Source organism: Mangifera indica, chromosome 8 (genome assembly GCF_011075055.1).
Source record: "Mangifera indica cultivar Alphonso chromosome 8, CATAS_Mindica_2.1, whole genome shotgun sequence".
NCBI classification, from domain to species: Eukaryota; Viridiplantae; Streptophyta; class Magnoliopsida; order Sapindales; family Anacardiaceae; genus Mangifera; species Mangifera indica.
In genome coordinates, this window is record NC_058144.1 from 16,248,545 (window position 1) to 16,259,900 (window position 11,356).

An 11,356-nucleotide genomic window follows, 5' to 3' on the forward strand; every position below is an offset into this window, starting at 1 on the left:
GTGGAAATTTCCTTTATGCCTTGGTCAACTTTCTTGTTACCCTTGAAATCCAAAGTGTGAATGTGTGTTGTATGCCTGGATACTGTTCACAGTGTGTGATTTTGCCATTTTCAGATTTTGTCATCAAACTTTGAAACAAGCTTTGAATGCCTTGTTGGTTGAGTTGTGATTGCTATAATATACCATTAGAAAGCTCTTTGAATACCCTTTCCAATGATTTATACTTTGTATGATTTGGAGGTCATTTGATTGGTTAAATTGGAAGACAAAGTGCTGCTGTGCCATATGAACATTAATTTCCAGATTTGAGTTTGTGAATTGTTGCATTGCCTTGATGGATATGCACCATTTGGTATCAGAGCCTAGGTTGTTTGTGTGAATTGTTGACTGATTTTTATCTCCCGGAGCTACTGTTCACCTCCCGGAATTTACTGTTCATAGAACCTTAATTTGCTTTAAACACAAGCATTCCTTAACCTAAACACTTACCAATACTCACTCCAACCCTTAAACACTTATAACCATTAACCTTTACCTACTAGCCATTACCACAAATGTCCCATAAAAGAACTTCATCCTCATCCTCCTCACCTCCTCATCCTTAGGAATTTGCCAACATGGCATTAAAAGAAGAGGTCAAAGGAGAACTTAAGGCCATCAAGGACCAAATGAATCAAATGATGCAAATGATGAGAGACTTGACCCTCACTCAAAGTCGGGCACCCTTATCACAGCCCCAAACTTTAACACAAAGCCAAATACCCCCTCCTCCACCTCACCCAACCCAACTACCTCAACCAAGAAAACATATTAGACCTTCCCTTTGATGTATTTTCGGCTACCTCTCCAACCCTAGCTTCCAAGTCTTTATCAAGTCTCCATTTGGCTCAAGCCACCATTGAGAATGAAGAATTAGCTCCATGCAAGCCCAAAGATTCATTGCTTTTTCCACATTGGCCCAACTCAACTTTTGGGTGCAATCTCATTACTTGCATCCAAGGCCTTAATGAAATAGCAACTTAAATGAGTCCAAGAAGCCAACTACAAGCCCACTTGAAGCCCAAGTAGATGAGACAGCCCTCCATCACTTAAATGGAGCCCAAGATGCCATAAAGCCCATTTAGTTGGATTACAACTAAATGGGAAGAAAGTAACTATAGTTGGTGGACATAGTTCCACCTTTTAAGGAAAAGTTGTTCCCTTTTGTTAGTTTATTCATTAATGTAGTATGGCCTTAGTTTGAATGAATGGTTGAGCTTAAATGTCTTCCATGTCAAATTAATTGCCCAATTTTTGCCGCCATATGCACTTGTATAAGAAGTAGATTTTCACTTGTAAAAAAGGCTAGACTTCTTGCTAATGAAAAATTCAAGTAAAGCTTTGTAGCTTTTCTTTAGTTGCTCTTTCCTTTATCCAATTCATCTTGGAGGAAGAATTGGTGGTGGAAGACCCCAAGGTTGGTGGAAATTTCCTTTATGCCTTGGTTAACTTTCTTGTTACCCCTTGAAATCCAAAGTGTGAATGTGTGTTATATGCCCGGATACTGTTCACAGTATGTAATTTTGCCATTTTCAGATTTTGCCATCAAACTTTGAAACAAGTTTTGAATGCCTTGTTGATTGAGTTGTGATTGCTATCATATACCATTAGAAAGCTCTTTGAATGCCCTTTCCAATGAACTATAATTTGTATGTTTTGGAAGTCATTTGATTGGTTAAATTGGAAGCCAAAGTGCTGCTGGGTTATGAACAATAATTTCCAGATTTTGAGTTTGTGAATTGTTGCATTGCCTTGATGGATATGCACCATTTGGTATCAGAGCCTAGGTTGTTTGTGTGATTTGTTGACTGATTTCTATCTCCCGGAGCTACTGTTCACCTCCCGGAATTTACTGTTCACTACAAATTTACTGTTCATAGAACCTTAATTTGCCTTAAACACAAACCTTCCTTAACCTAAACACTTACCAATACTCACCCCAACCCTTAAACACTTATAACCATTAACCTTTATCTACTAGCCATTACCACAAATGTCCCATAAAAGAACTTCATCCTCATCCTCCTCACCTCCTCATCCTTGGGAATTTGCCCACATGGCATTAAAAGAAGAAGTTAAAGGAGAACTTAAGGCCATTAAGGACCAAATGAATCAAATGATGCAAATGATGAGAGACTTGACCCTCACTCAAAGTAGGACACCCTTATCACAGCCCCAAACTTCAACACAAAGCCAAATACCCCCTCCTCCACCTCACCCAACCCAACTACATCAACCAAGAAGACATATTAGACCATCCCCTCCTCCTCCTAGACATCATAGGGAGGAATTGATGCTTCATGATTATTCAAGTGAGGAAGAACAAGAGAGGCCACTTAGGAGAGAAAAGGATGATGATAGGGGTTTAAGAATTGAAATTCCAGAATTCGAAGGGAGCATGAGTCCGGATGATTTTGTTGATTGGTTACATGCCATAGAGAGAGTTTTTGAATATAAGGGCTATTCGGATGAGAAGAAATGTAAACTTGCCATCTTGAAATTCAAGGATTATGCATCCTTGTGGTGGGAAAATCTTAAGAGGCAAAGGGAAAGGGATGGTAAAGAGAGAGTAAGATCTTGGGAGAAACTAAAGAAGCTTATGAAGAGAAGATTTCTTCCGGACAACCATAAACAAGATCTTTACCTCAAGCTACACACCCTTAAGCAAGGAAGTGATGGAGTAGAGCATTACATAAGGGAATTTGAGAAGCTATTAATGAGAAGTGAGCTGCCGGAAGTGAAAGAGCAAACCATTGCAAGATTCATTGGTGGTTTAAACCAAGACATTGCTCATATGGTAGAATTGCAACCATATTGCACCTTTGAAGATGTTTGTAAGTTGGCTATTAAGGTGGAGAAGCAAAAGAAGGCCATGAAGTCTACGGTTGCCAAGCCATTTACCAAGGGGACTTCATTTTACAAAAGCCCTCCTTTCCACAAGGGAACCACCTTTCAAAAGGGTTCCCCATCCAACTATAAGGCTGCCGAAATCACTTCCAAGGAGAAAGGGAAAGAAAAGGTGGTAGAACCTAGCAAGAACAAACCAATTATGGGAAGACTTGATCTCTCCAATAAAAAGTGCTTCAAATGCCAAGGCTATAGACACTTCCAAGCCGAATGCCCAAATAGAAGAACTTTGTCATTGATGGAGATTCAAGCTATTGAAGAATCTCTTCAAGAAGATGAAGAAAATGTAGATTATGGCCATGAAGATGGAGCTGCCGAAGAAGAAGAAGAGGAGGTCATGCAAAGGGCTGATGAAGGAGAGATGTTAGTGATTAGAAGAGCATTGCATTCCAAGTCCTTTCCACATGAGGAACAAAGGCTCCAAATTTTCCAATCAAGATGCACCATTGGAGGCAAGGTGTGTTCTTTGATTATAGATAGTGGAAGTTGTGCAAATGTGGCTTCATCTACATTAGTGGAGAAACTTGGATTGTCTACCATACCTCATCCTCAGCCATATAAGCTCCAATGGTTGAGCAATGGGACCAGCCTCCAAGTAGCCAAACAAGTACTTGTTTCCTTCTCCATTGGTAAGCATTACCAAGATGAGATTGTGTGTGATGTAGTTCCCATGGATGCATGCCATTTGTTGCTAGGGAGACCTTGGCAATTTGATAGAGAAGTAACTCATAATGGTAAAAAGAACACCTATTCCTTCAAATTCAAGGGGAAGGCCATTACTTTGCTACCTCTTAGTCCCCAAGAAGCTAACAAGGCTATCAAAGGGAAAGAAGCTAAAAGGGAGAGTATGTATATGAATGGGCAGCAAGTAGAAAGAGCTCTTTTGAGTTTGCAACCTATCTTTGCATTACTTATACTTGAAGGGGAGCTTAAACATGAGAAGAAAGAAGCCCACCCCTTAGTTCAATCTCTCTTAGCTGAATTTGAATATGTGTTCCTACTAGAGCTTCCATCTGGCCTCCCTCCTATAAGAGGCATTGAGCATCAAATTGACTTGGTTCCGGGTGCACCATTGCCTAATAAGCCAGCCTATAGATGCAATCCCATGGAGACTAAAGAGTTGCAAAGGCAAGTGGAAGAATTGATTGAAAAAGGCTTTGTGAAGCCTAGCATGAGTCCATGTTCCGTTCCAGCCCTACTTGTTCCTAAGAAAGATGGCTCATATAGGATGTGTGTGGATAGTAGAGCCATTAACAATATAACCATCAAGTATAGGTATCCCATCCCTAGACTTGATGACATGCTTGATGAGTTACATGGTGCTTGTGTCTTCTCCAAAATTGATCTAAGGAGTGGCTACCATCAAATAAGGATGAAAGAAGGAGATGAATGGAAGACAGCCTTCAAGACTAAAGGAGGCTTATATGAATGGTTGGTTATGCCCTTTGGCCTTTCAAATGCTCCAAGCACTTTCATGAGGCTTATGAATGAGGTACTCAAACCTTACATTGGTGCATTTGTTGTTGTTTATTTTGATGACATATTAGTATATAGCAAAACTCTTGATGATCATGTCTTGCATTTGAGAAGTGTTTTTGATGTGTTGAGGAAAAATAAGTTATATGCAAAGGAAGAGAAGTGTGAATTCTTTGTAGACCAAGTTGTGTTCCTTGGATATGTAGTTTCTAAGGATGGTATTCAAGTAGATCAATCCAAGGTAGATGCCATTAAAACTTGGCCCCAACCAAAGACTCTCACTGAAGTTAGGAGCTTCCACGGACTTGCTTCTTTTTATAGACGTTTTGTGCCTAATTTTAGCACTCTCATGGCTCCCATCACTGAATGTATGAAGAAAAATGGGTTTGAATAGTCTACGGCAGCCTCCAAAGCATTTGAAGAGGTTAAAAAGAAGTTATGTGAAGCCCTCATACTTGCTCTACCTGATTTTGATAAGGTATTTGAAGTGGAATGTGATGCAAGTGGAGTTGGCATTGGGGCAGTCCTAACTCAAGCCAAAAGGCCCATTGCTTACTTTAGTGAGAAGCTCAATGAGTCCAAGAGAAGATACTCCACCTATGACAAAGAATTCTATGCAATTGTTAGAGCCCTTGATCATTGGAGTCATTACCTAAGGCCTAAACAATTTGTGCTTCATTCCGATCATCAAGCCTTGAAGTTTCTTAGTAGCCAACATAAGATAAGTTCAAGGCATGCTAAATGGGTGGAATTCCTCCAGTCTTTCTCCTTTGTTTCAGCATATAAACAAGGCTCTTCCAATGTAGTTGCCGATGCTCTTTCAAGAAGGCATTACTTGTTATCCATTCTTGATGCAAGAGTTCTAGGTTTCCAGCTTATGAGACAATATTACAATGAAGATGATAAGCTTTGGGAGATCATGAAGAAGTGTTCTAGAGGGGCATATGAAGACTATTCTGTCCATGATGGTTTTCTTTTCAAAGGAGCTAAATTATGCATCCCTAAGAGCTCTTTTAGGGAACCTCTCATTAGGGAGACACATGGTGGTGGATTAGCAGGTCATTTTGGCATAAATAAGACCTTAGACATGCTTAAAGAGCATTTCTATTGGCCTAAGATGGTGAGTGACGTCCAAGCCATTATTGCAAGGTGTGGCACATGTCAAAGGTCCAAGTCTCATTTCAAACCTGGTCCTTACATGCCTTTACCTATTCTGGAGCAGCCATGGGAGGATCTTAGCATGGATTTTATTGTGGCTCTTCCAAGAACTCAAAGGGGAAAGGATGCTATAATGGTGGTAGTAGATAGATTCTCTAAAATGGCCAACTTCATCCCTTGTTCTAAAACTGAAGATGCTAGCAAGGTGGCTGAATTGTTCTTCAAGGAAGTGGTGAAGCTACATGGAATTCCAAGAACCATAGTTTCAGATCGAGACACCAAGTTCTTGAGCCACTTTTGGAGGACATTATGGAGCAAAATGGGAATCAAGCTCATGTTTAGCACCTCTCATCACCCTCAAACCGATGGTCAAACCGAAGTAACTAATAGGACTTTGGGAACAATCTTGAGGACTTTGGTTAACAAGCACTTAAGGGATTGGGACTTGAAGATTGCTCAAGCTGAATTTTCATACAATAGGAGTCCAAGTGCAACAACCGACCGCTCTCCGTTTGAGGTAGTCTATGGGCTTAATCCCTTAACTCATTTGGATCTAACTTCCTTACCTCTTGATGTGCAAGTTCACAAGGATGCCAAAGAGAAAGCTGCTGCCATGAAGAAGCTCCATGAAACCATTAAATGTCAAATCATGAAGGCCAATGAAGCTCACAAAAGGAAGATCAACAAGCATAGGAAGCCATCCATTTTCAAACCGGGTGACTTGGTTTGGGTGCATTTGAGAAAAGAGAGATTTCCAAGCAAAAGGAGAAGTAAGCTAGCTCGAAGGGCTGATGAACCATTTGAAGTGCTTGAGAAGGTGAATGACAATGCATACAAGGTGAATCTTCCGGATGAAATGGGAGGAGTCTCGGCCACCTTCAACATTGGAGATCTTTCGCCATACATGGAGGATAACCACCTTGAGGACTTGAGGGCAAGTCCTTCCCAACCCGGGGAGGATGATGTATTTTCAGCTACCTCTCCAACCCTAGCTTCCAAGTCTCTATCAAATCTCCATTTGGCTCAAGCCACCATTGACAATGAAGAATTAGCTCCATGCAAGCCCAAAGATTCATTGCTTTTTCCACCTTGGCCCAACTTTACTTTTGGGTGCAATGTCATTACTTGCATCCAAAGCCTTAATGAAATGGAAACTTAAATGAGTCCAAGAAGCCAACTACAAGCCCACTTGAAGCCCAAGTAGATGAGGCAACCCTCCATCACTTAAATGGAGCCCAAGATGCTATGAAGCCCATTTAGTTGGATTGCAACTAAAAGGGAAGCAAGTAACTTTAGTTGGTGGACATAGTTCCACCTTTTAGGGAAAAGTTGTTCCCTTTTGTTGTTTTCTTCAATTAATATGGTATGGCCTTAGTATTGAATGAATGGTTAAGCTTAAATGAAGGGAAAAGCTTCCATGTCAAATTAATGCCCAATTTTTGCCACCACTTGCTCTTGTATATGAAAGTGGATTTTCACTTGTAAAGGCTAGACTTCTTTGATAATGAAATAGTCAAGTAAAACTTTGTAGCTTTTCTTTAGTTGCTTTTTCCTTTATCCAATTAATCTTGGAGGAAGAATTGGTGGTGGAAGACCCCAAGGTTGGTTGAAATTTCCTTTATGCCTTGGTCAACTTTCTTGTTACCCTTGAAATCTAAAGTGTGAATGTGTGTTGTATGCCCGGATACTATTCACAGTGTGTGATTTTGCCATTTTCAGATTTTGTCATCAAACTTTGAAACAAGCGTTGAATGCCTTGTTGGTTGAGTTGTGATTGCTATAATATACCATTAGAAAGCTCTTTGAATACCCTTTCCAATGATCTATACTTTGTATATTTTGGAGGTCATTTGATTGGTTAAATTGGAAGACAAAGTGCTGTTGTGCCATATGAACATTAATTTCTAGATTTGAGTTTGTGAATTGTTGCATTGCCTTGATGGATATGCACCATTTGGTATCAGAGCCTAGGTTGTTTGTGTGAATTGTTGACTGATTTTTATCTCCCGGAGCTACTGTTCACCTCCCGAAATTTACTGTTCACTACAAATTACTGTTCGCAGAACCTTAATTTGCTTTAAACACAAGCATTCCTTAACCTAAACACTTACCAATACTCACTCCAACCCTTAAACACTTATAACCATTAACCTTTACCTACTAGCCATTACCACAAATGTCCCATAAAAGAACTTCATCCTCATCCTCCTCACCTCCTCAACATGGCATTAAAAGAAGAGGTCAAAGGAGAACTTAAGGCCATCAAGGACCAAATGAATCAAATGATGCAAATGATGAGAGACTTGACCCTCACTCAAAGTCGGGCACCCTTATCATAGCCCCAAACTTCAACACAAAGCCAAATACCCCCTCCTCCACCTCACCCAACCCAACTACATCAACCAAGATGACATATTAGACCTTCCCTTCCTCCTTCTAGACATCATAGGGAGGAATTGATGCTTCATGATTATTCAAGTGAAGAAGAACATGAGAGGCCACCTAGGAGAGAAAAGGATGCTGATAGGGGTTTAAGGATTGAAATTCTGGAATTCGAAGAGAGCATGAGTCCGGATGATTTTGTTGATTGGTTACATGCTATTGAGAGAGTTTTTGAATATAAGGGCTATTCGGATGAGAAGAAATGTAAACTTGCCATCTTGAAATTCAAGGATTATGCATCCTTGTGGTGGGAAAATCTTAAAAAGCAAAGGGAAAGGGATGGTAAAGAGAGGGTGAGATCTTGGGAGAAACTAAATAAGCTTATGAAGAGAAGATTCCTTCCGGACAACCATAAACAAGATCTTTACCTCAAGCTACACACCCTTAAGCAAGGAAGTGATGGAGTAGAGCATTGTATAAGGGAGTTTGAGAAGCTATTAATGAGAAGTGAGCTGCTGGAAGTGAAAGAGCAAACCATTGCAAGATTCATTGGTGGTTTAAACCAAGACATTGCTCATATGGTAGAATTGCAACCATATTGCACCTCTGAAGATGTTTGTAAGTTGGCTATTAAGGTGGAGAAGCAAAAGACGGCCATGAAGTCTACGGTTGCCAAGCCATTTACCAAGGGGACTTCATTCTACAAAAGTTCTCCTTTCAACAAGGGAACCACCTTTCAAAAAGGTTCCCCATCCAACTATAAGGCTGTCGAAATCACTTCCAAGGAGAAAGGGAAAGAAAAAGTGGTAGAACCTAGCAAGAACAAACCAATTATAGGAAGACTTGATCTCTCCAATAAAAAATGCTTCAAATGCCAAGGCTATGGACATTCCAAGCCGAATGCCCAAATAGAAGAACTTTGTCATTGATGGAGATTCAAGCTATTGAAGAATCTCTTTAAGAAGATGAAGAAACTGTAGATTATCGCCATAAAGATGGAACTGCCGAAGAAGAAGAAGAGGAAGTGATGCAAAGGGCTGATGAAGGAGAGATGTTAGTGATTAGAAGGGCATTGCATTCCAAGTCCTTTTCACATGAGAAACAAAGGCTCCAAATTTTCCAATCAAGATGCACCATTGGAGGCAAGGTGTGTTCTTTGATTATAGATACTGGAGGTTGTGCAAATATGGCTTCAACTACATTAGTGGAGAAACTTGGATTGTCTACCATACCTCATCCTGAACCATATAAGCTCCAATGGTTGAGCAATGGGATCAGCCTCCAAGTAGCCAAACAAGTACTTGTTTCCTTCTCCATTGGCAAGCATTATCAAGATGAGATTGTGTGTGATATAGTTCTCATGGATGCATGCCATTTGTTGCTAAGGAGACCTTGGTAATTTGATAGAGAAGTAACTCATAATGGTAAAAAGAACACTTATTCCTTCAAATTCAAGGGGAAGACCATTACTTTGCTACCTCTTAGTCCCCAAGAAGCTAACAAGGCTATCAAAGGGAAAAAAGCAAAAAGGGAGAGTATGTATATGAATGGGTAGCAAGTAGAAAGGGCTCTTTTGAGTTTGCAACCTGTCTTTGCATTACTTATACTTGAAGGGGAGCTCAAACATGAGCATCAAATTGACTTGGTTCCGGGTGCACCATTACCTAATAAACCAGCCTATAGATGCAATCCCATGGAGACTAAAGAGTTGCAAAGGCAAATGGAAGAATTGATTGAAAAAGGCTTTGTAAAGCCTAGCATGAGTCCATGTTCCGTTCCAGCTCTACTTGTTCCTAAGAAAGATGGCTCATATAGGATGTGTGTGGATAGTAGAGCCATTAACAATATAACCATCAAGTATAGGTATCCTATCCCTATACTTGATGCCTTGTTGGTTGAGTTGTGATTGCTATAATATACCATTAGAAAGCTCTTTGAATACCCTTTCCAATGATCTATACTTTGTATGTTTTGGAGGTCATTTGATTGGTTAAATTGGAAGTCAAAGTGCTGCTGTGCCATATGAACATTAATTTCCAGATTTGAGTTTGTGAATTGTTGCATTGCCTTGATGGATATGCACCACAAGCCCTCAACATATCCTCTAATATTTTATTCACCCTTTCTGTCTGGCCATTTGTTTGAGGATAATATGTTGTGCTAAATGCTAGCCTAGTACCCAATGCTCTCTGTAAACTACCCCAAAAAGCTGAAACAAATTTGTGGTCTCTATCTGACATAATAGTTTTGGGTACGCCATGTAATCTCACAATCTCCCATATATAAATCTGGGCCAGTTGATCTAAAGCAAAACTATCTTTCACTGGAATAAAATGGGCCGATTTAGTCAATCTATCTATAATCACCTATAATGCATTATAGCTTTTTTGTACTCGAGGTAGGCTAATGATGAAATCCATTGAAATATCTTCCCACTTCCATTCAAGAATACTAAGTGGGTGAAGCAAACCTGAAGGTCTCTGATGCTCGGCCTTGACCTGTCGACATACCAAGCACTTAGCTACATAGTCACCAATATCTTTTTTCATACCTATCCACTAATAAGTTTTCTTTAAATCCTTATACATCTTTACTCCCCCAGGGTGGGCAGTGTAAAGTGTATCATGTGCTTCACTCAAGATTTTCTTTCTCAATTCCAGATCTTGAGGAATACATACCTTGTTTCTGAACTTGAGCATGCCATCAATCACTTGAAACTTAGTTGTTTTGCTTTCACATATTTGTTGACTTATTTTCTGGCACCATAAATCCTCTACTTGCTTCTATTTTATTTCATTGAGGAGATTAGGTTGAATTTCCAATCTGGCCACCCGACTCCTTATCACTTCAATTTGTTCCCTTTGAAACTCTTCCTATAACTTTATCTGAGTGGTGAGATGAGCTATGACAATCTTTCTACTCAAGGCATCGACTACCACATTTGCTTTACCCGATTGATATTTAATATCACATTCATAATCTTTGACTAGCTCCAACCATATTCTTTGTTGCATATTCAAGTCTTTCTAAGTGAAAAAATATTGTAGGCTTTTATGGTCGGTGTAGATATTACATTTAACTCCATATAAATAATACCTCCAAATTTTTAAAGCAAAAACCACTGCCGCTAACTCTAAATCATGGGTAGGGTAGCGTGTTTCATAATCTTTTAACTGTCGAGAGACATACGCTACCACTTTACCCCTTTGCATCAGCACGGCTCCCAAACCATTATGCGAGGCATCGCAATAAATATCATAGTCTACACCCTCCTCTAGTAATACTAAAATAGGAGCTATAGTCAACCGTCTTTTTAGCTCTTGGAAACTCTTTTCACAAGCATCAGTCCATAGAAAAGGAGTTCTTTGTCTGGTAAGAGCTGTAAGTGGCTTGG